Source organism: Ursus americanus, chromosome 11 (genome assembly GCF_024610735.1).
Source record: "Ursus americanus isolate L20-20 chromosome 11, mUrsAme1.1.p, whole genome shotgun sequence".
NCBI lineage: Eukaryota > Metazoa > Chordata > Mammalia > Carnivora > Ursidae > Ursus > Ursus americanus.
This window is the reverse complement of record NC_142137.1, coordinates 60,816,431-60,841,008: the sequence shown is the minus strand read 5'-3', so window position 1 is coordinate 60,841,008 and position 24,578 is coordinate 60,816,431. Positions and strand designations below refer to the sequence as shown.

At 40.3% G+C, this 24,578-nt stretch overlaps 1 protein-coding gene across 1 annotated transcript in view; it reads right to left on the bottom strand.

Moving 5' to 3' along the window:
- PLEKHG1 (pleckstrin homology and RhoGEF domain containing G1) overlaps window positions 1-24,578 on the bottom strand; it is a 218,388-nt gene that overhangs the window by 151,909 nt on the left and 41,901 nt on the right. The window contains exon 2 of the mRNA XM_045805347.2: window positions 10,800-10,857. The gene's annotated coding sequence lies outside the window, so the exon portion shown is untranslated. The remainder of the gene's footprint in view (window positions 1-10,799; window positions 10,858-24,578) is intronic.

The following is a 24,578-nucleotide window of genomic DNA, read 5'->3' as shown; positions in this document are numbered from 1 at the left end:
AGGGGCACATGCACCCCAATGTTCATAGCAGCAATGTCTACAATAGCCAAATTGTGGAAGGAAATAAGATGCCCTTCAACAGATGACTGGATAAAGAAGATGTGGTCCATATATACAATGGAATATTACTCAGCCATCAGAAAGGATGAATACCTACGATTTGCATCAACATGGATGGAACTGGAGGGAATTATGCTAAGTGAAGTAAATCAAGCAGAGAAAGACAATTATCATATGGTTTCACTCATAACTGGAACATAAGCAATATCATGGAGGACTATAGGGGAAGGGAGGGAAATCTGAAGGGGAAGAAATCAGAGAGGGAGACGAACCACAAGAGACTATGGACCCTGGGAAACAGACTGGGAATTTCAGAGCGGAGGGGGTGGGGGGAGAGGGTAACAGGGTGATAGGTATTAAGGAGGGCAGGTGTTGTGATGAGCACTGGGTGTTATATGTAAGGAACAAATCATTGAACACTACATCAAAAACTAATGATATACTATACAGTGGCTAACTGAACATAATAAAAAAAATAAAACCTTCATGAAACACACACACACACAATATATATATATTTTTCAAATGAACTTTTGGAAAACAACCCTAGCTTAAATTGAAGATTGCTTACACATAACATGTGCTGTTATGTACATGGTTTTACTGCCCAAATCCTTATTAGTTCCTAGTCTTTCCCTACAGAATCCTAGTCTTGAATGTTCAAATGTTCTTCAGAAATTTTGAAAAGATTTTTGGAAAGGGCATTTTGCCGAGAGGGGGATCTTACTAGATCCCAATAGTGGTGCGGGCGAGCAAGTCTGTGCCTCTGTTCCCTCTGAGGCTCTATCAGGATCGCCTTACAGGCAGGCTTTGAGACCGTGAGCACAGACGAAAGGAATCACTCGGCGAGCTGGGCGCTGGATGGGATGACACATCCCCACAGCTGGGGGAGTCGTTTCTAACTCTTCACCAACCCCCCAATCCCAAGAAGCCAGAAAGCCATTTCCCTCAGGAGGGCTTTTCCAAAGGATTTCATACCGTTCAATTTTACAACTTTAGACCCGGCAGACCAAGAAGACTATTTTTTTTGCCTAAAAAAAATATCTTAAAAAATTTTTTTATTTATTTATTTTAGAGATAGAGAGTGAGCAAGTATGAGCAGAAGTAGGGGCAGGGAGAGGGAGAAAGAGAATCTCAAGCAGACTCTACGCGGAGTGTGGAGCCTGACGTGGGGCTCGATCCCAGGACCCCAAGATCATGACCTGAGCCAAAACCAAGAGTTGGCCGCTCAACCGAATGAACCACCCAGGCGCCCCATCCTTAAATAAATATTTCAACAACTTTTTCTATGGAGGCAAAAGATTACCCAAATTAGTCACATATATTTTGTTTGGAAATCGTCTTTGTGCAAGCGCACTGAAAAGGGTGGGACGTTAGGACGGAACAAACATCTTGTCTGCAACTTGTTTCAAATGCTTTGTCTTTCACCAATCCTTGTGTTGCCTAGAGAAGGCCCCGCAATCCTCCAGTTAAAATAATAAAGTATGGCGTTGTAAAAACCTGCTCTGAATTAAAGGTGATTCAATGAAGCTAAAAAGCCCATAAATAACCAAGCCGTACCTTCAGTTTACAACTGCCACCAGATTTTCATCTCTAAGACTCTTCCTCAGGCATAAAGAACAGCATGGTCCTTCCCACTAGACTTTCTCCAGGGAAAACCTGGTTGGGGGAGGGGAGAAAAAGTGATCTGGACTCAAGAGGCAACGAAGAAAGGTGGAGCTCTAAGAAAAAAAAAAAAGATTAAGCCTGGAAAAGAACAGTTATGGGAAAAACTAGAGTATTTCCTAATTTGGAATTATTCCAAGAAACACAAATAACCACACATACATACAGGTTTTAAGATTTAAAAGACAGTTTTATCAGGAATATTGGATAGTAAAATGTCTTGGAGTTTTAAAATTTACTCTCCAATCATCTTCACATTCAGAACTATGGACAAAGAAATTTGGGTTCATCATGTAAGATAGAGGCATCCACCTGGTCTTAAATATCTCTGTATTTAAAACTAATCCAGCTTATTGATTTCTTTTGAATGTTTGTAAAATTTCTTAATTTTGAATCAAAAAAGTTTGTAAATAGTTACAGGTCAGAGGTCAGGCTACGTACCCTGCCTAAGACCTAGTTCTGCCTTTGAATTACCTCAGTCCATTAGAGCAGGAATTAATAACACTTGAGAAGGCATTTCAAGATGGATTTTTAAGATCACAAAGCAGCATCACATAATTAAAATTGCTAAATGCATTGTTCAGAGTCTAACTGATATATATAGTAGCTCTGAGGAGCGGAAAGATAAAATCAGGTCAGAGTAATTTAAAAAGGAGGAGGAATTTGAACTGAGTTTGAAAGGATAGATAAGGGCCAGATAATAGTATTACTGCTACCGCCTTCCAGCTCTATTTGAGAGCCTGCCAAGGGCCAGGCTCTCACTACAGTTGGCATTGAACATGCACTCTCTAAACTCCCAACGAAACTGAAGTGAGTTTATTGCCATGATTTTACAGATAAGGACGGCAAAACACTTGCTCAAGGTCCGAAGGAAGAGGTGAGCAGAGACACACCCTCAGGTCCTGCTGACCCCAGAGCCCACTGTGTTTCTTGCAGACCAACTCCCAGGAGCAGAGAGAGTTCTGGGTGGTACAAAATACATTTTTCTAGAACAGGTGACTTAAAGATTTAAAAAAAAAAAAAAAAAAGGAAAGGTCAGATCTTACAGAGCAAGCAACATGTCATTGTGAATTTTAGACCAGACACCTGACGTACATGTTGGGTGGAAGGTAGCTAGGCTGGTAGGCAGAAGGAACAGGAGGTTTGCAAGTTCAGAAACAAGAGAGCGAAAGAGCATCTGGTCCTTCTGCCCCGATGTGGCAACACAGAGGCACGTGACATAGCTGGGCTGGTGGCATTTCACATTTGACAGCACAGCAAAGAAGATACTGGACTTGGACTTACACCTGGGTATTTATAATTTGTCTTGTTTTATAAATTACTAACTTTGTGACTTTGGGCAATGACTTAAATTTCTGAGAGCTTCAGTCTCCTAAAATGTGAAATCCAATTCATGATAATAACTTGCACAAGGCTAAAAGAATTAAGGAAAAGTATATGCAGTTGACTTTTGAACAACGTGGGTGTTAAGGGCACTGACCACCCCCCATGCCAGCTTATAACTTTCGACTCCCCCCAAAACTTAACTACCAATGGACTACTATTGCCCAGAAGCCTTAAGAATAACATAAACAGTCAATTAACACGTATTTTGTACATGAATTATATACTGTATTCTTAAAATAAAGTCTTTTTCAGGCTCTTTAACCCAATCATGGGGGCATGGATTACAGGGTGCATGAGGCACTGAAGGAGCTAAAAGGGTACCCTATTCTTACAATAAACTAAGCTAGAGAAAAGAAAATCTTATTAAGATAACCATAAGGCAAATATATTTACAGTGCTGTACTGTACTTATTGAAAAAAATCCACGTGTTAGCGGACCCATGCGGTTCAAACCCGTCCTGTTCAAGGGTCAGCTGCTATGTGTTGCGTGTGGTAGTGCTCAAGTGTTCAGTTTTTTCCTGTACGAAGGCTGTGGAAATGGAAAAGAAAGGATGGAACAGATGGTGAGGTAAATTTAGTGAGATTTGGTGACAAAAGATATTGGGGCTTGGGGTGGGGAGTGGGGAGAAGGAGGGAAAGAAGCGTTGAACATGCATTTAAAATGAAAAGCCTGCACAAAACTATCTTTATTTCCTCAAACAGGAGTTAGGAGTTAGTTTTAGGAAGGTGACTGGGAGATCCCCAATTGAAAACACCCAGAGAAGAGTTAGAACTAAGGCAGAGGGCTTAGGAAGAACAGGGAAACCAGGAAATAGGACTCGCCCGTCATTTGCCTAAGAGTCTGGCGGCTCCAATATTCCGTTTCTGAGGACCTGTGAACCTGCTCAGCTCTGTTTTTCTTTGAATGACCATGCTTTAGAAATCAAAGGAATATATATGAAGTTACAACATTTTAAGAAACCAGACCCCATTTTTTTTCTGAGACAAAGAATATTAAAAGAAAATACTTCATGCAGGACTTACAATCAATTGCAACTCCATGTCATGCAATTTTAAACACAGCGACTGCTTTGATACCCAACTTCACTTTCAAACGTCTTTATCATGAATGTAATCTTTCTCCAGAACAGGCTTTCCTGACGGCGTAGAAAAGCCATGGCAGGAAAGGCAATAAAACACACATTGCTAAAAGCGCGTATGTCTTGGAAAAGGCCGCTGCCGTAGAGATGGCTGGGGCCTGCCGTGAGACGGGAAGGAAGGGGCCGAGGCTGGGCTGGAGGTGATGTGGGCGGCATGATGCTCCCCAGGAAGGTGGGCCTTGATTCCCCCCAGTCATGGGGGCTAATTCTGTTTTACTGACTTCTTACGCGTGGTGAATCCGGCCCAGTGCTTCTACAAAGTTCTCGAATATTAAAACTAGCAGTCTGTTCCAGACACTGGATTCATTATCCACAACTGCTGAAAGCAGATCTGGCAGCCCTGGGTGCATGTGGTTCTTTTGACATTTTACGTGACAGCTTTTTCGTGCCTATTAGATGGTCCCCGGGCAAGCCCCTGGCAGGCCTAGCTGTGGCTCATCGTCAGCGGCAGATGTGAAGAACACGAAACCTCCCATAATCCTCTGGGGCCCCATGCTTCATGGGGATCTGATAGTCTAACTGCTTCCTAAAATACACCAGTGACCTGCGTAACTGTATAACAAGTAAATAACTGAGGAACCGTAATGTAACACAGCTTTGAAACATATAAGGAAAAACAGAATTAACAGGAAAAACCGACAACCCACTAACATAGTAGTGAGAACTCTATAAAGCTCTCTCGGAAAATGACAGGTCAAGTAGGAAAAAGGTAAAGTGAGGATATTGATGACCTGAATAACAACTAAAACAATTTTGTTTTAATTAATAACTTCCTACCCAGCCAACAAAAAATGAGCGTCGTTTTCAAGGCACAGAACGTACGCAAGTGAATGTTTTCTGGGGGAGGTACATCTCTCCGGATCACATTTCTAACCTCTGTGGTATCATACGTTCCTGATACCACCTTTTATCACACGCTGCTTCACAGAAAGGTTGCTTGTGAGACGCATCTTACCTTCTCTGCCTCACTCTCTGACTTCGCCACGGGCAGAGGCCTTGCCTTCTTGCCTTGGCGCCCCTCACAGTGCTCAGTGCCTCATGCTTAGCGCTTCAGACGAAGGGGGCGCTCATTTCTGAACTGATCCCCCTACACACGTCACTTTCAGCAGCGTACCACTTACAACTTCGGCTGAGTCCTTGTATGCTACTTCCAATCATGTGTTACATAAGGAGTCCATCAGGATCTATCAAATGTTATTAGATTGGCGGTGGTTTAATAGTGAAAGATCTAAGGAAACGTTCTTCCACGTTAGAATTTCAGATCACCGAATGTCATCTTTGCTGAACCTTGGGCCAGTGGTTTAGCTAAATGCTTCAAGATGCCCCACGAGTTTTACGCATGGAACCTTCAGGTCACTCTGAGGGGAGAGCAAAAGGTGAGGAGGGACCCCTAACGAGCACACCCGAGGCCTGGCTCCGTTACCGGGTATGCAGATGGAGGGTACAGAGCTGTGGTACAGGGCTCTGCGCTCTAGAAATGGCCGCTCTCCTAGCTCCTCCCACAGGGACAGGTCACAGTTATGGCTTCAGTTCATCTGTATTTCTTTCTTTCTTTTTTTTTTTTTTTAAGATTTTATTTATTTGTCAGAGAGAGAGAAAGGAAGTGAGCACAAACAGGGGGAGCAGCAGGCAGAAGGAGAAGCAGACTCCCCGATGCACAAGGGGCCCAAGGCAGGGCTCGATCCCAGGTCCCTGAGATCATGACCTGAGCTGAAGGCAGATGCTTAACTGACTGAGCCTCCCAGGGGGTCCCACATCTCTATTACTTCCTACAACTGATTTCTGTGTTTGTGTTCCATACTTTACCTTACATCTGTATTTACCAAACGACCTTCCACAGAACAACATAATTAATAGATTAAAAAGCCACAAGGACAGGCAGGGGCTGTGGGGAGACCTTCCAGCTTCAGTACGTTTGAGAAAGTCTGCCTGTAGCAGTGCCTCGTTGAAGACAGACAATTCAGAGCAGCCTGGTAAGGGCTCTGCAGAAAAAGGAACTCATAAGCGTTGCTTAAATCCCAAACTTACTTGACCAGGAAGCCTCCCACCCCCCTCCTAGTTTTTGACAGGAACCTATTCCCATAATTCTACAAAGTCGAGGTCATTCTGTCTTGAGAATCCCCTAATGCTCAATGCCAGGAATAGGAACTAGTTCTTCATTCCAAAGGTCATCCTTTCATGAGAAAACAAATCCTTTTTTTTTAAACTAATATCTTTTTTTTTTTCTCTCAACAATGGTTGGGGACCCTTTCATACCTTTCACCATCTCTAATGAAAGATCTACAATGAAGTAGTCCTCCTCCTCCACCCTCCCTTCACCCCTCAAAGGATGTCTGATCTCTACACCAGTGTAAGCTATGAAAACTTCTGGAGATACTTTTTAAAAATAATTTTAAATTTTTGATTGTGGTAAAATACATGTAACATACAATTTGCCCTCTTGGCCATTTTTAAGGGTACGGTTTGGTTAGTCTCAAGAATCCTTTAATAGAAGATATTCTTTTAATGGGGGGGAGATGTCCACTCTGTGGGCAGAGTCAAATTGGTACAGCTTTCTGAGTGCTGTAATTTTGTGCTATATTTAGTTATAACACCTTTAATCTTCGATTATACATTAAAAAATCATTTTCATGACACTGATTCAGGGGATTCTGCAATGGCAGAAACGGAAGGAAAGCATCTCAATGACTTTTTAAAGATCCCCATACCGCACTGAGCCCCAGTCGTCTAGCACTGGGCCCAGAGTTGCGCTGGGTGGTCATGTTATTAGCAGTGTCTAGCTCAAGACAGCAAGCTCGCTATCCACGATGTGAAATCATTTATGCTGCAGCCGCTGATGAGCCTTCTATCAGCTGCCTTCCGACAAATCTGTGAGCCCCGAGTAAGACACCCGGCCCTGGGAACACAGTGGCAAGGACACAGGCCGGACACGGAAGGGCTATGCAGAGCCGATCTGTCCCCGAGTGTGCCTGCATTGTACTGTTCGTAAGTCCTAGGGGTAATAAGCCCCGACATTTCAACCCACAAAGCCTTCAGCTTCAAGACTAGACACTTTTGGGGTACCACAGAAGCAGCTGCTGACCTGGGCTCCATGTGTGTACCTCCCGCAATGGCTCCCATAAGGGCAGGGTGAGTGCCCTGATGGGGATGCCGGCCAGGGGAGATGCTCGCCCACCAGGGAAGAGCACGGCCAGACTGCTGGTCCCGAAGGCACCCTCACAGCAGTGCTTGGTAATGGCAAAGCTGGCAGGCAAGATCTCCACCAAAAACCATCCCACTATCCTGTGCCCCCACTTGACAGTGTAAGGGGCTTGGAAACTGTTTGCAAGAACAGTAACGATCAGGACACTGGAGCCCCCCAGTGCCTTGGCGCGTGCCTTGGGACATTCACTTGGCATCTTTCTGCTTTTTGGGCAGCTCTATACTGTGCACTCGTCACAGCAGCTCTGCCCCAACACACTTCTGTCAGAGGGCAGGTGAAACCCTGGGCAAGAAGGCGCAGAGAATAAAATGCAGAGGCAAGTTTACTCTGAAAAAAGTTACGTACATCTGGGTGTGTGATATGCATATATTGGGGGGGTTGACTTTAAAATGTAGTCTTGAAGCTGAATCTCTCTTTCTCACACACACACACACATGTCACATCAACAGAAAAATCATGCATTCTAGTTCCCCTGCAGTCAACAAACCATGTGAAATAGACCGACACTCCTCTGATTTTTCGGTAAACCAGTTCCACCTAACCAAGTACTATTAATAAAAGTCAGTTGATTTCTTCTGTTTATAATCCTAGACTTACGTTTTCAATAGCTGGGGAGAGGGGCACCGTTCTCTAGAATTCTCTTGCTTGCTTAGCTTAATGTGACTAAGTGGTGTCCAATGGCATATACTAGCTTGTTAATCTAGAGAGGACAGCTCTTACCTCCGGTTAGTGGGTAACGGTCTGGTAGATCACAATTTTATATTAACGTGCTAGGTACACTTTTGTGTATATGCCCAGACACTTGCTAGTCTGAGGAGTGGAGGGTTAGCAGCTCACGTATACACCCAAAGCAATTTCAGAACACTTCTGAGGTACAACGAGGCTTTTCTAAAGGAGGACATTAGCTCATTCATTCTTTGAGCAAATATTTGAGCTTCTCTCATACGTCTGGCTTTTTCTCGAGTATATAGCAACAAGCAAAACAGACAAAGATCCTAGCTCTCGGGAAGCTTATCTTTGAGTGAGTACCTATTTTGAAAAAAGTTCTTCAGACAGGCAACACACTTACTTTAAACCAACAAGTGACTTTCAGAAGATACTCTGGACACAATTTATATAGTCAGTACAGCTGAAGACTAACACAAATATTTTCTTCAAAACCAGATCATGGCTTCAGACACAAACAAAACCAGATCAGTCATGGTAATTGAAAATGTTGTATACTCAGTAATAGAGATCAGCAACTAGGGAAGAACTAAAATTCTAGACTCCACGGCAGCAAGGAGGCAGGGTGAGCCACTGTTCTCATAAGCACACGCCCCCTGGGCAAAAACACTCGTCTGAAATGGACCAAAGAATCTTGAGTCAAGTCTTGCTTTCCCTTCCCTTACTTTTCCTTATCATATTACAAAGCAAACAGAATATCAATGGAACTCTCGAGGAAAAAATTATTTATTTTAACCTAGAAAAACAGTGCAAATAATCACAGCTACTCAACCTACCAACATGCCACTTCTTTCTTTGTAGCTAGAATGGTGTCTCTCTCTGGTAAGCAGAGAAGCCTATGGACTCATTCAGAGAGAAGACAATCATTTCTAAAAATTAATAATTACTGCTCTTCCAAAAAAGAAAAAAAAAGCATTCAAATGACTGAATCTCACATATGTAGAGAGTGCGTGGCTGTGACTCAGACTTTTGTGGGCACTCTGAGCCCTTCCTCCATCAAAAAAAAGACCAAAAATTGTATTTTCTGACTGCATTGTTATAAAGAAAAACACCATCCAGCCTGAGCTTCATTACCATATAGCCACTATCATATTCACTTACCCCCTGCTTTTAAAGGAAATTAAAATTAAAACATTTTCATGAGCCTTTAAAAATATCATGGGTCCTGGGCACTGTTCCCAATGAGTAAGTCAGCTCTGGACCACAGGCTCTTGATTTTTTTTAAAAAAAAATAGGTTCCAACCCCAGCATGGAGCCCAATGCAGGGCTTGAACTCACACCCCTGAGATCAGAAGTCAAGAGTCGGATGATTAACCTAATGAGCTACCCAGGTACCTGTAGGTTCTTGATTTTTAAGCTACTCAGCATTCTATCGTAAGTTAGGCAAAAGAACTTCTGGAACTTTATTGCCAGCAATGAAGATCTGCACCAAGAAAACCACTGTTTTTACCAGTTAACAAAACACTGATGAATTCTGAACTCTGACACAGCAAAGTCATCTTTACTCCATTAAAATACCATTTGTCCTTGTAATAACTTTGAGTACTTCAAGAACAATAATGCAGTGTATCAAATATTTATGATTCCAATAAAGCATTAATATTTTGCTAGTTTTTTTTTTTTTTAAGATTTTATTTATTTATTCGACAGAGATAGAGACAGCCAGCCAGAGAGGGAACACAAGCAGGGGGAGTGGGAGAGGAAGAAGCAGGCTCATAGCAGAGGAGCCTGATGTGGGGCTCGATCCCATAACGCCAGGATCACGCCCTGAGCCGAAGGCAGACGCTTAACCGCTGTGCCACCCAGGCACCCCAATATTTTGCTAGTTAAAGGCAACAAAACTCCAACCCACTGCTGCACTTTTGCTTTGAATTTTCTTTTTGTTTGTTTGTCTATTTGGTTAGAAAAAGAAGGCCTGGTATAAAATTTAAAGTATAAACTTATGAGTAAAAAATGATAATGCTATGCTTAGCAGACTGAGTTTCTTGACCTATTCCTATGGTTCTAGTAAGCATTTGATACATCATCGAGCAACAGTAGCTCAACATTCCGCATCTTGACCAATAGCTTATCATGTGGTCAGAGAATGATCAAGTACTTAGGAAAGAAGCAAAGTAAAACAATTGCCTCGACCTAAAAATAATAATAAAAAAAAAAAGGCATGTCCCTTCCTTCCTTTGCCTTTTATCACTCACTGTGGTTTTTCAAATACCACCACCACAAAATTAGATTGAGACTTTAAATCTTGAAGAAAAACTAGAAGTTAAAAGGACAAGAACTTTCCCCGCTGATCAAAAGTATTTAAAATATTACCTAAAGACCAACTCATGAATAGCTGAAGGCCACTGGGAATAAATGACTCCAAATTGGGTCACACTGTGGCTTACTCTTCCTGACTTCATATATATATATACATATATATATATATATACTTGAAGTATACGTTTTCTTTTGTATTTCATCCTGTGGTTACCATATTTGCTATTCTGGCTCGCAAAATAGTTAAAAGTAAGAAAAATTTTGCCCTCACTCCACAAAAATACCTAACAAGCCTAAATTATGAATATATTAATCTTTTAACATGTTTCATATTCAAGTGACAAAAAAAGAAAATAGCTCACTTTTACAATTGAAGCCTTTCCAGTGTCTGCACTCAAGACTCCCAAGGTCCGTCTTCACCTGTAGTAGAAACACAAAAATTAACTTGTTTCTTATTACTTTTCCGGAATATTTCAGTGGAACATGGATAACATATCAGGGCTAATTCTAAGTGGCAAAAGGAACACTGGCTGCAAAAAGGTCAGCATTTTCTGAGGAAAATGCCACATCTATGCTACTGGTCTGTAATAGACCCATAACAATAATCATAACAATTTAATTAAAAAACAAAAACTTACAGGATGTGGTACTAGGAAAGTTACTGATTTTCCCTTTCCCTCAAAATCCACACAAAGTTCAAAAAAAGATGTGAACTTCCGATAGCACTAAAAACTAAGACCAATGACTGTGGGTTGTTGAGATGGCTCAGTCAGTTGAGTGTCCAACTCTTGACTCTGGCTTGGGTCATGGTCTCAGGGTCATGGGATTGAGCCCTGCTTCGGGCTCAGCACTGAGCATGGAGCCTGCTTGGGATTCTCTCTCTCTCCCTTTGCCCCTCCCCCTGTGCTTGTGCTCTCTTGCTCTCTCTCTCTCTCTCTCTCAAAAACAAAAAACAAAACAAAACAAAACAAAAAAACTAAGTTCAATGACCTCCCAGAAGCAAGGAAGAATTTCTCCTTCCTGGAGGAGCGATGAAAGCAGGAGGAGAGTGGGTGCTTCTACTCAGTCTCAACCACACTATCCCTCTCCCTGAAGCCCAAGTCGTCCATTGGATGAACAACTTTCTAAGGTCATGGCCACTCTATCCCTGATTCTTCTGCATGGCGTATCCCATAATTCCGCCCCTTTCTATCTTTGCAAAGTAGTTGGGGTGGGGGTGGAAGTCCACAGGGGTGACTACATCTGATAAAATTTGAGGTGGCTTTTTTTCTGGTCACTCTTTTTATTTTTTATTTTTAATTTCTTTACTAATAATTTTTTTAAATTATTATATTATGTTAGTCACCATACAGCACATCCCTAGTTTTTGATATAAAGTTCCATGATTCATTAGTTGCACATAACACCCAGTGCACCATGCAATACTTGCCCTCCTTAATACCCTGGTCACTCTTTTTAAAAAGAAGGAGCCACAGATATTTCCATGTTTGTGGAGTTTTAAAGGAAAAACCAAATGTGCTTAGAAATGTATCAGCTGCATATCATCAAGATAAAAACTTAAAATATTCCAGTTGATTGAAGGATGAATCAAAATAAAAAGTTAGGAGAAAAAGTAGTCACATAGTAGCACTGGTGGAAAGTGTTACAAGCAGGTAAACAAGGAGTGAGGTATGCTAATTATTCTAAGAAGAGTCCAAATAGAGTGAAAACTTTAAAAAGTTTTGAAAAATTATTTAAAAAAAAACTTTACTATAATAATTAGCTCCATCTAAGTCTGAAGTCTTAGATCATGTTATAAAAAGTGGAGAAATGAGTAGGGGTAGATAGTGAGAGTGAGCTAATTATATTTTGTATATGAGGGATAAAAAATGTATTTTACTGTGGCACTAGTAACTGTTGTTTTGTTTTAAATTGGAGAGAATAAAGAAGTGAAATACGTATCTAAGCTTAGTTAAGTTTGAAAACATGAGAAATATAGGAAAGGCAGAAATAAAAATAAAAGCAGGAATTTGTGATGTAGATATTTAAAAAGCAGTCACTGAGGCATTACAGAATGAAATACCCCACAGACAGCTTTCAGGCAAATCGAGTCTTAAAATGCAACATGAAAATAGAATTACTAAAGGAATATACCACAAATATGGAAGAGATTAAAAACTGAGTGTTATGTAAAAATATCCTTGTGACTACCTTAACATCTCAATAGAAACAGTTTCTCAGATGGTATTTAATTATTACAACTGAACCGGAACTATAAAAGCTACAGAACTAATAAATAGGGATTAGTGCAAGGATTAAATGATTCCCAAACTACATAAAAAGCTCTAGGATATAGAACAGATGAGGCTCCCCAGTTTGTTTGAAGAAACTAGTACAAGCCTGATAAGCAAACCTGACAAGACACAAAGAGAGAAGAGGCTTGTTTAGCTTAGATAAATAAGGCAGAAGAATACGAAATAAGGTGCTCAGAAAACTCAATTTCTAGTATATTAAAATCATGACACAATGATATAAATTGGGCTTATTCTGGAAATGTTATATAATTAGCTCTCTTGTGTTCTTTCAGTGGGTCACAAGAGATCAACACATATTCCTATGTTCAAAGATGCTAAAACAACAGGATTAAGCTCAGCACCTCTATCTGATAACCTCTCGGTAACCTAGAAATTGAAAGATCACTGACCGTGATTTTTGAAAAGATCTAAAAACAACAGCAGTGCTGGGTGGCAGCAGGTGAAGTGTCCGACTCTTGGTTTTGGCTCGGGTCATGATCTCATGGTTGTGGGACTGAGCCTGGAGTTGGGCTCTGCGCTCAGCATGGAGTCTGCTTGAGGTTCTCTCTCCCTCTCCCTCTGCCCCTCCCCCCTCGCATGCTCACTTTCTCTCTGAAATAAATAAATCTTTTTAAAAAATCCCAACACAGCAAACAACATTTTTATTAAAAAGTCGATCATAAAATATGCTCACAGTGCGATATTAAAGGAAGTGACTGGGTCAAATGACCCCCATCAGCAGGTGACAAGGTTGAATACTCAGAAAAGTCAAGAGAAAGATCTAAAAGAAGCCCAGCGGAAATAGAGAAGATACCATAAGATTATTTGAAGCACAGTACATAAAAAGCAATGGTTTTTTTTGTTGTTGTTGTTCATTTGCAGCAATGACCAGTCGCAAATAAATGAAAATGGAGACAGTCTGAAAATAGATCAGAGTCAGAAACATGATGCTTACAGTAAAGAATCTACATAGAGCACATTTAAGGAAATCTTTAGGACAATGGTTTCCTCAAGAGAAATGATGAAAAGCACAAATATGCTTTTTTAGAAAAGGAAAAAAAAAGCCGTACTTAGACAGGAAATTCAATATGAGGTAAACCAATGTATTTATAGTTTTAGTCTGAGATGGTAAACTGATCGTGTAAGAATATGAGAACAGCAAGGGACTTTTACAATCAGAGGTGCTTATTTATAGGTGAATACTTGCAGACCTCAGAGGCTATTCTATAAATTCAAGATGGGATTTCTAGAAAAAAACACATTATGAATATTTGATTATCCAGCCTTAAGTGCAAAACCCACTCAGGGCATTAGAAACAGATAGAATTTGATATTTTAAAAAAAACCCTAAAACACATCGTTGCACTTTTAAAGGTTGGGGAAGGGTTATAAATAGCCACTGATGTTATATTTGTGAAAAGAAAATGCTGATTGCACATCACTGAATCGTGCTAAACAGGTCACGTTTTATTGCTTTTGGCCAAAGAACAATGCTAAACTTCTGGAACACACCAAGGTGGTGTTTAAAATAAGTTATATAGGCAAAATACAAGTAATGTGAGTTTAAGAATAAAAATAAATAAAATGTCAGGATTGGTCTTATGAAAAGGAGGCACAAGTCCAAAATATGTCACCATGTCCTTTTAGCTATAGTGTCTAAAATAAGTTTACCTTTAATGTTAAACAGCGCGAGGAGACTAAAGCTGAATGCCCTGACAACAACTACATGATCAATTCTAGTTAATCAGAATGAATGTGAACAAAAATTATACACAAAAGGGACCAACTTCGCTCTTTATATGGAGGACACAATAAAAGGCCTGTTAGCTTTGCAGAACTGTGATACCCAGTGACTAGCAAAAGCAGCTTTTAATGGTCTGAGTAGGCGTGGCTTAAACAAGGCACAATTTAAAGTCATATCTGATAAAACACTTGTACTCATGATAATAACTTTGCGAGACCCAAAGCATAAACATTTCCCCTAAAATGTCAACTATCTGAAATACAGGAGCCCCAGAGATCTGTACATAAGCACATTTCTTATCTTTATTTCTTCAGTGAAATACATGAACTTCACAGAAGAAACAAAGTAAGGGTGGAGATACACTAAGGGGCTACCAGAAATCATAAGACTTTAGACCAGTGTAGACCATAATGTAGTTAATAATAATTATGCCAACAAAGGGCAAATCTTCCAAAGTTCCTCCAGTAAGTATCCAGAAAGTATTCTTTTTTTTTTACCCCCTCCCTCTCCTTAGAAAGTAGTCTTTAAATCAGTAACACAAATGGTCAAATGGACAAAAACAAAGTATTTCTGAGGCGATACACAATTAGAACACGTAAATCCAAAGGGAATCTCTGCATTTGGACTAGAGTTCTGCTTCTGCCCCAGACCTACCTCCCTGGAGTGCCACTCCACATCTGTCCATTCTGGTTTGAGAAGGCGAGGTAACTTCTGACTCTAGGTCCATGCAACACAAAACCCTCTTCTTACTTCTACCTGCCCTGCCTTGAGCCACCTCCTATCCTTCATAGACCGTAAGCCAGTAACAACAGCTAGTGCAATTCAAACCTTCTTATACTGGTTGCTGAAAGTGGGTGGAGTGATATCATCTGCTGGTTTCAGAAACCCAACATCTATCTCCCCTCCTTGTAGCAACCACAGTCACGTTTTCCTCTCCTCCACCCTCCTCCCAGCTCCTGCGCTCTGAATGACATTAATTAGGTGAAGCTGTTCATCATGTCTCATCCCCCTGATTACTGTGATTGGTTCATGAATAGAACATGGCCCAAGTAGACCAACCAGGGTCAATGAGACCTAATCCGGGGTATTTTATTAAAATTACCAGCAAAACAGACTTTTTACTGTCCCTACCAGCCACAAACGAGAGGGGATTTAGAGGCCAGAGATACTGCAGCCATCCAGGCTTTCTCCCATTCAATGTTAGGTTGTGAGATTCCTCCATGTTACTTTGCTAACTATGCTGTGCAATTGTTTGCACTGACGGACAGTATTTCCTTACATTTCATTGGCTATTTTGTGGCGTATTTATATTCTCTACTGTTGGAACTTCACACTATTTCCATTTTTTCCTTCCTATTATACGTAAAGTTGGATGTGGTCCTTGATTTCATATTTCTACCTTGTATTTATCTGAATTGGAACTGCTGGGATATTTATCATACACACGAACATTACTGGGTAATGCCAAATTTTTTTCCCAGAGTAATTGTACCAATTTACACTCTGCCCACAGTATATGAGCGTTCACTTTGTTCCATATTATGGCCGACATCTGATACTATATTTTAATTATAGCTATTCTGGGTAGGAAATGATATTTTTGTGGTTTAAAATTGTATTTTCCCAATTACTAACGCCGCTAAACATATTTTCATATGTATGTTGGCCATTCATGTTCCCTTCACTGTGAAAAACTTGTTCATACATTTTGCCCATTTTACTATAGGATTATTTTTTTCTAATGAATTTATTGGAGCTTTTTATATATTCCCCAATATATAAACCCATTTGGATCATGGTTTATCTTCAGTCTCTTGCTTGACAAACAGAAGTTCTTAAATATGATGATCTAATATGTATCTCTTTATGGTGTAATGATTTTTGTGTCTTTTTTTGCTACCCCAAGGATATGAAGGTATTCTATCATATTTTCAACAAAACATTAAAATGATGTATTTCACATTTAAGTCCTTGATCCATTTGAAGTTACTACGCATGCTGTGAGGCAGGGACCTATTTCCATTTGTTTCCGTAAGGATAACCTATTACCCCAGTATCATTTATTAATTTATTCTTTCCATTAATTTCAAGTTCAGCTCTGTCACATATCAGGTTTCTATATAAACAAGGGCCCATTTCAGAACTACTGTTTTACTGGTCTAATTGTTTACCTCTATTGCTAAAATCACAATGTCTAAAATACTATGGCTTTATAACAATATAAATAACATCTCTAAATCCTACCCGTTTTTTTCTTCAGGATTCTTTTTGGCTATTTCTGGATCTTTGTCCTATATAAATTTTAGAATCAACCTAAGTTCCACCAAAAACTTGTCAGATTTTGATTGGGATTGTGCTTGACCTATATTGGGGAGAACGGACATCTTTTTTTTTTTTTTTTTAAGATATTATTTATTTATTGGACAGAGAGAGAGACAGCCAGCGAGAGAGGGAATACAGGCAGGGGGAGTGAGAGAGGAAGAAGCAGGCTCCCAGCGGAGGAGCCTGATGTGGGGCTCGATCCCAGGACCCTGGGATCATGCCCTGAGCCGAAGGCAGATGCTTAATGACTGAGCCACCCAGGCGCCCCAGAATTGACATCTTTTACCCATCCATGAATTTTTCATTCATGTAGGTAATTATTTAAATATCTCAGACTTGGTTTTTATTCCTGTATTCAACAAGTATTTAGGATCTATTATATACAAACATACATTTCTATTCTCAAAGAAACCTCCAAAGACAGACATTCTATAGCTTTCCTTGCAAGCTCAAGTCAATTTTTATTTCTAATTTGACATGTCTAATTGGTCATTTCTTTCTTTGAAAAAAATACAGTGGGTCTCAACCACTTAAAAAAACCCAAACCCTAGAATTTGGAAGTGGAAACTATGGAAAAGGGGTACAAATTAGCTATTACAATAGCTAAAATTTGTTGGTTCCCTTACCAGTCAATATGCCACCCTTACCTACAATTTGATTAAATTATGTAGAAAGTACCTGACATTTGCCAGGTGCAGAGTTACAAAGTGAGTAAAGGACAGTGTCTCCAAGAAAATCTCCTATCGCAAAATAATGTGTTCTTGGAAAAACTATACACATCAAGGAATTTGAATAAGTTGAATATTTTCAGTGGCATTTTAACAGATACATCAGGTAAAATTTGTCAAAATGAAGGTTCTACTCACTCAACCCTGATGTTATATATCACGTTTGCATGTCTTATCAGGCACTGCATGCCGCATATAAATAAAATTTAGAAGTGAGTTGAACTTTCAAGACAAGTTCAGTTTTTAGTCTGTATCAATTCCTGGGGTCCACAGGATCACACACCAATATTGGGTTGGATTGATTAAAGTTCCTTATACATCATTAAGATATGGTAGGCTGATACTGGATACTTTCCAACTCTGAGCTATATTTCATGGTAAGTTGGCTGTGAATTTTTTAAAAAAGAAACCAAAAGCAGATAGACAACAACAACTGTGCATACCAGATTTTGATGGCCCAGACCTTAGATTTTGCCACTTTTTGTTTTTGTTTTGCTTTGTTTTGGAAGAGACCAACAGTTGGCATAATTACTTACCAAAGGATTGTTAATTCTAATAGTCAGAAATTAGGAGTTCCAGCAGGTGACCCCTTCCTCATATTTTCCCCGATGTTCCTCTCTTTTTTTCATTCTTACAGCAAAGTGGACCTCTTAATAAGGAAAGCTGCCCAAATAGAATGGGGGATTTCACCATCATTTTGTTTTATTTTTCAATGTTGGAGGTGACACTGGGCAAAAATGTGAAGTAGTGAATGATTCTTGAGTGAAGGACCTTCATTCAAGTGTGGTGAAAGGCACTAGGGTTACAAAGAGAGATACTGAGACTTTGCCCAAGACAGCAGGCATCCGAGGGATGCACATCAGTGAACAGATTGGATAGTAGCTATATCATAAGTGTTACTGTCCAGCTATCAACACATTCCTAACTTACTTCCCTATCACCCCAGCAAGCCACGCTACTCCTGAAGTACCCGGAAGGCATCCAACAGCTGAGTACCAACCGGGTACCAGGCACAGGTGCTGACGATCCAACAGGGACAGGGATAGATTTGGTCCTTACCCTCGCAGACCTTCCAGTCAATGGGATGGGGTGGGGGGATGGGGTCACAGATTTAGCTAACATCAAAGCCCAGAGGCAGCTGCAGTTACACAGTGTGCTCTTGAAAGCATAAAATACAGTTTTTTAAAAAAGATTTTATTTATTTATTTGACAGAGACAGAGAGCACAAGCAGGTGGAGTGGCAGAGGGAGAAGGAGAAGCAGGCTCCCCACTGAGCAGAGAGCCCGACGCCGGACTCAATCCCAGGATCCTGGGATCATGACCCCGGCCGAAGGCAGACACCCAACAGGCTGAGCCACCCAGGTGTCCAAGGTAATACAATTTTAAGTAAAACTTGGGGCTTGGTAACACATCAGTGGAGGAATACTATAGGTAAGGCAAAAGTTTCCAAAGATCTTCAAGTCCAGACGTAAATAAGAAGCAGGGAGGTGACTAGGAAAGTTGTAAGATTTGGCCGATTCTGTGTTTAATAAAATGGAGGAAGTCATGGAAATGGATGAACATTTCTTTTTTTTTTTAAGATTTTTTTATTTATTTATGTGACAGAGAGACAGCGAGAGAGGGAACACAAGCAGGGGAAGTGGGAGAGGAAGAAGCAGGCTCCCAGCGGAGGAGCCCGATGTGGGACTCGATCCCCAAACGCCGAGATCACGCCCTGAGCCGAAGGCAGACGCTTAACGACTGCGCTACCCAGGCGCCCCTGGATGAACATTTCTAAGCAGAAAAATTTTATAAGGAATACCGTCTATAGATAGACTCCATGAGCCTCTCTCAACCTAGAGCAATAACTGGCGCAATTCAGATGTGTTAGCGAGCAGGCAAAATGAACCATGGTAATTAACACAAATTCCGTAAAATGAACAGAATTCGGATACTGTGGTTTCTAACACTGGCCTACTTTATAACTGATGTTGATTTTAGTATAAGGAAACAGAAGATACCATGTTTCTTACACCAATTATTTAATAATCTGATATTTTGGGAGTAGCTTTAGAAATCTGAATTTGGGGTTGCCTGCTTATTTAATGGTAGAGTACTGATTTTTTTTTTTTTAAACCAGGCTTCTGTAAAAACACTACTTTTATTCAGGCAACATATGGAAAAAACTGTTACATCATTTCAGAATGTTATATTTAGAAAGGTAATTTCCTTTCACCGAAGGTCTTTTTTTTTTTTTTTAACCTTTCCACATCAGTCAAGAAAAACAGGCTTTGATTTCAGTTTTTTAAAAATGAACTACCAAATATATCACAGAGTTTTTATTTAACATCCATCTTGAGGATATTTCAATGAGCTTTCAGGTTCAGGGAGAAAAAAAAGGAAACATGCATGTGGAGGGCAGACTTCCAATAAAACATTTTACAGTTCCTACCAAACAGTGATTTATTCATCTCCTTGTTCCTGGCCGTTACAGCAACTAGGACTTCCTGGAAATCTTTGGTTTTGCAAATGTGGTCTGTTTTTACTTCTAAAAAGAGGGGAAATGCTAAAATTGAATTATGTAGCCCATGAGGAAAATAGACGGGTGATAACTGACATATGCATAGAGACCTTGTCATTTTAAATCTGTACTTGAGAAAACTATTTGTCTTTTTATTAAATACGCCATTAGCATACGTAGCATGTGCTTAGACAGTTATTTTGCTGATTTAAAAAGATTCAAACTTAACAGGAATGCTATTTCAAAAACAAAAACACTTCAGGGAGTCTGCACTTAACCCCATGAGCAGATAAATATTTCTTTGGCCTCTCTTAGATGCATTCTTAGCCCAGACACTTGGGTATATACAAGGCGCTCTAGCAGTGCAGAGATATACTGGACAGGACACACTGCCACAATTTGCACTATGACACTGAGATACGGTAACTATGAAAACACTGAAATGTAGTATCTACCGCCATAAGGTTAGTTAGAATTGCACTTTCCAATCTAAATGTTCGGCAACTACAGATCCTGGTTTAGCATCCATTTGCCCCACTGGACCACAGAACACCCCGTCTCCTTTGTGTGGAACAGCACACCCAATGCCTACCCCAGGGTAGTTGCTCCCAAGTCATTATTAAACGAATGCCTGAGTAAAATATGTTCACCGAGAGCGCCTGGGTGGCTCAGCTGGTTAAGCATCTGGCTTTGGTTCAGGTCATGATCCCAGGGTCCTGGGATTGAGTCCCACATCGGGCTCTCTACTCAGCGGGGTCTGCTTCTCCCTCCGCCCCTCTCCATCGCTCATGCACCCTCTCTCTCTCTCTTTCATACACACACAAAAATAAATAAATAAAATCTTTTTTATTAAAAAAAAAAGGCTGAGTAGGTATGGTAAGCAGCGTTTCCAGTGGGAGCATCCAGAGGCTACGTAAATGTTGACAGAACAGACCTTTTACAGAAGAAGGGGTTGAAAATATAGAAATAGGGAAATCTTTGAAAGTCCTCTGAAAAGACAGGAGGAACTGGGACCTAGGGCCGGGAACCCAGGGCTAAATCAGGTTGGGCTACTTTGGCTGTTATGACAAGGGACAGGCACATGGCAGTAACCGGGTTTGATGGCAGGCAGTGGCCGGCATGTTCTTAGGTGATTTCTGATTTTTTTCCTGGGAAGTACAAGCTGAGATCATCTTCTGAATATGATGAGCGAGAATGTGTATTTGGGAAGAGTGAGGAAGACGAGATAAGTCATTTGGAAGAGTGGGGCGTGAGCTGACCATGTCTATCAGTAACGTACACTGTGTCATCAGTCACCAGGTGATGGAACCTTAGGTAGGATGCTGGCCTGGGCACGTGCATGGCAGAGAGCAGGTAGGAAGCATAGCATAGGCAGCATCACAGGAAAAGCCTTGGCTTTGGCATCAGGACACTTGGGTCCGTGCCCAAGCTCTGCTAGCAATGAGTTGCTGAATGTGGAGGAATCACTTTGTTTCCTTAGCTCCTAGGTTTCTGCCATTTGTAAAAATGACAGGGTGGCATAAAGATCTCCAAGGTCCCTTCTAGCTCTAAAGGGGCTAAGTTGTTATAAAACAACCAGGAAATGGTCTAATGGCCGCATAATTAACACAGAATAAAAATTTAGAATTTTTACTGTCTTGGCTCACGGCTTCATTACTTTCTGGCATGGATTACACCACGACCTCCCCTCTGCTCTGCCTCTAATCCTACTTTCATCCTTGTCATATATACAACCAACATGATCGTGTGACTTTCTGCCTCTCTGCTTCAATCCTTCCAAAGGTCCCCCCAATTGCTGTCTGGGTGAATCCACATTCGTCAGTCCAGCTCAGGAAATCCTGCGTCATCGGTTCTGTCCTCATTTATGACTTCCCTGAAACACAAACTACAAAATGGATTAAGAAAAGAAAAGAAAAGAAAAGAAAAGAAAAGAAAAGAAAGAAAAACAGCATTTTCTCTACTAAAGCAAAAATAAAATAAGGGTTCTTCATCCCCTAAACATTCCTATTCACTACTTTAGGGATATGTGTATTGTTATTTGCTATTTTAAGACAGACAGTCCAATTTAGAAACATCGGACTCAGAGATTTGGGCCAAGCACTTCTCAGTAGCAACAGTAAGGATTTGTGGTTTAGTTAAAATACACTAAAGTGAATTCCTTTCACTTTTCAAGGTGAGTACAATATAAGTTAAAGCCTTCCTAAAAGAAATGGACTTTCCAGAGGAAGTGAAGAAAGAATATAAATAACATTACCCGTTCATTAAAAGAATGGTATTCAATGATGTTTACACAAGTGGTTCTTGCTCTTTAAACTTAAATCTAAATATATTTTAAAAGCTGTATGTAAAGTAGTAATTTACTGAAGCCGAACCACAGAGAAATTTCAGGAATGCATCCAGGTTGTATTATTCTATTCTCAGCTATATAAAGGAAATCTCAATAGTTTCTATTTTGGTCATCTATTGATTAACTGTTACTTAAAAGAATGTTGCAACATGAAATAATCTGAAAAACTGTTGAAACCAATGAAGTTTCTACGTGAGAGGTGGAAATGTAAGCCCCTAACCACCGATTAGCTGTTTTTACACAAGAGGTACCCGGCAGGGACAGCCTCTACCCAGGTCACTAGAACTCCCCATCTTCTCCCTCCCATGCCTGGGCATTTGCTTGTCCTCTTGACACCCTTATTTGCCTTCATTTCAGGAATCACACAGAAGCAGTGGTGACCTCAGCAAGAGAGACAGGCAGTGACAAGAAAGGTTCAAGCAAGGGCCAAGGAGTATTAAGAGAAAGAGGAGACTGCTTGTGGCTGACAGGGCCCCATACCCTTTTATGTAAATGGAGTGGAGGGAGGGCAATCAGAGTAAGTTCTAGGGAAGAGTCGGGAAATGGAAGGAAAGGAAAGCCATTCACAAGCAACGAGAGAGCATAGGAAGGTAGGAAAGCCCAGATTGTTCCAAAAAAAACAAGATAGGTAACTTAGTTAGAGCTAGGGTTTGGGTGGGAAACAGTAATATGTTCTACCTAAAAATTAACAAAGGAGTGTTTGAGGCTGGAAAAGAAACGAAAAATTCTAAGCAATCCAAGATCATCTGTTAAGTTCATCATTGTCAAGAACAATACTTTCACAAGAGCTGGAATAATGCTCACACGTATTCATATTCCTTTCATGGGAAGACGAACAAGAATGGGAACGTTCTCAGATTATTAAATAAATAAGCACTAAAACAGAAAACCAATGGCCTCAATGATAGAATTCATATGGCTAAAGACGCACCCAGTAGGTTGCAAAATTTAAATCTCCAGAACATATAGCCAAAACAAAGAGAAAGAAAATATGAACGATATGGAGAATTGATTCCAGGAGGTCCTAAACCCATCTACTGGAATTCTCCATGAAGACTGCATAAGTATTAGTGGGGAGAAAATATGCTAAGCCTGAGCAGCCTTCAGATGGCAAAGGTCAACAAAAAAGATTCATTGAAAAAAGATCATTGGTGAAATATCACAACTAAGGATAAAGTAAAAATTCCCAAAAGCTTCAAAGAGGTAAACAGACAGAGGCGTAAACAATCAACTAAGTTGTAAGAATCAATCCAACACCAGATCACTGGCTGCACTAGATTGTAGGTATCCAAGGGGCAATGCCTTCAAAGTGGAAGAACTATCATTTTGAATCTAGACTGAAATTATCAATCAAGTGTGAAGGCAAAATCAGACATTTTCAAACATGCAGTAACAGAGCTCACCATCCATACATATTATATATAAAAAGTACTCCAAGGAATCGTCTACCAAATGAAGACGGGAATCTAAGGAAGAGAACATGGCATGAAAAAAATAGTAGGAGCCGAATATAACCACAAAGTAGAGGAGTGTATAAATGAAACTGTTGGAAAAAAATCTCCTTCAAACAGCAAAATTCAGTGATCCAGAATGGAATTGCATTCTCTCTAGATCTGGGTATATTACTTGGCTCCACAGTGAATAATATTTGCATATTGGCTTTCAATGGTTAGAAACAATCCATAGAAAAAATAAACATTCACAGTTATTCTGTGACATTAAGTATAACAGAAGTATTAAACCATGATACTATAAAAAATTATAGTCTAACACGCTGGGAGGTTATAGGTGGGGGCTGACACCCTCCTGGCACTGAGGGGGTTCCCGGGCATGGGACTTCCAGTGCTAAAACGGGGAAAGTCCAGGGTAAGTCAGGACTAGTTTGTCACCTCAATCATAGTGGAGAAGGGGTGAATGAAAGATGCTAATATCCCCATTTTGCAGAGTCAAGGCTCAATAGAGGCTTTAGAAAAGAAGTAAGTTGGTGACAACCAACATCAATATAGCAACTGTTAGCAGTGGCCGAACTTGCAAATGAGGTTTTTATATTTGATTTCAACCCCTTCCAAACGATTTAGATTTTTAAAACAATACATCCATTTAGAGTCGAAGAAGTCAAGTCTTACTCATGAGCCATCTAACTTCTAACAAAGAGGACGTTTCAAAATGAGCAAAACCTCAGGTTCCGAGCATGGGGAGCTAACTAAGAATGATTAGACAAGGGATT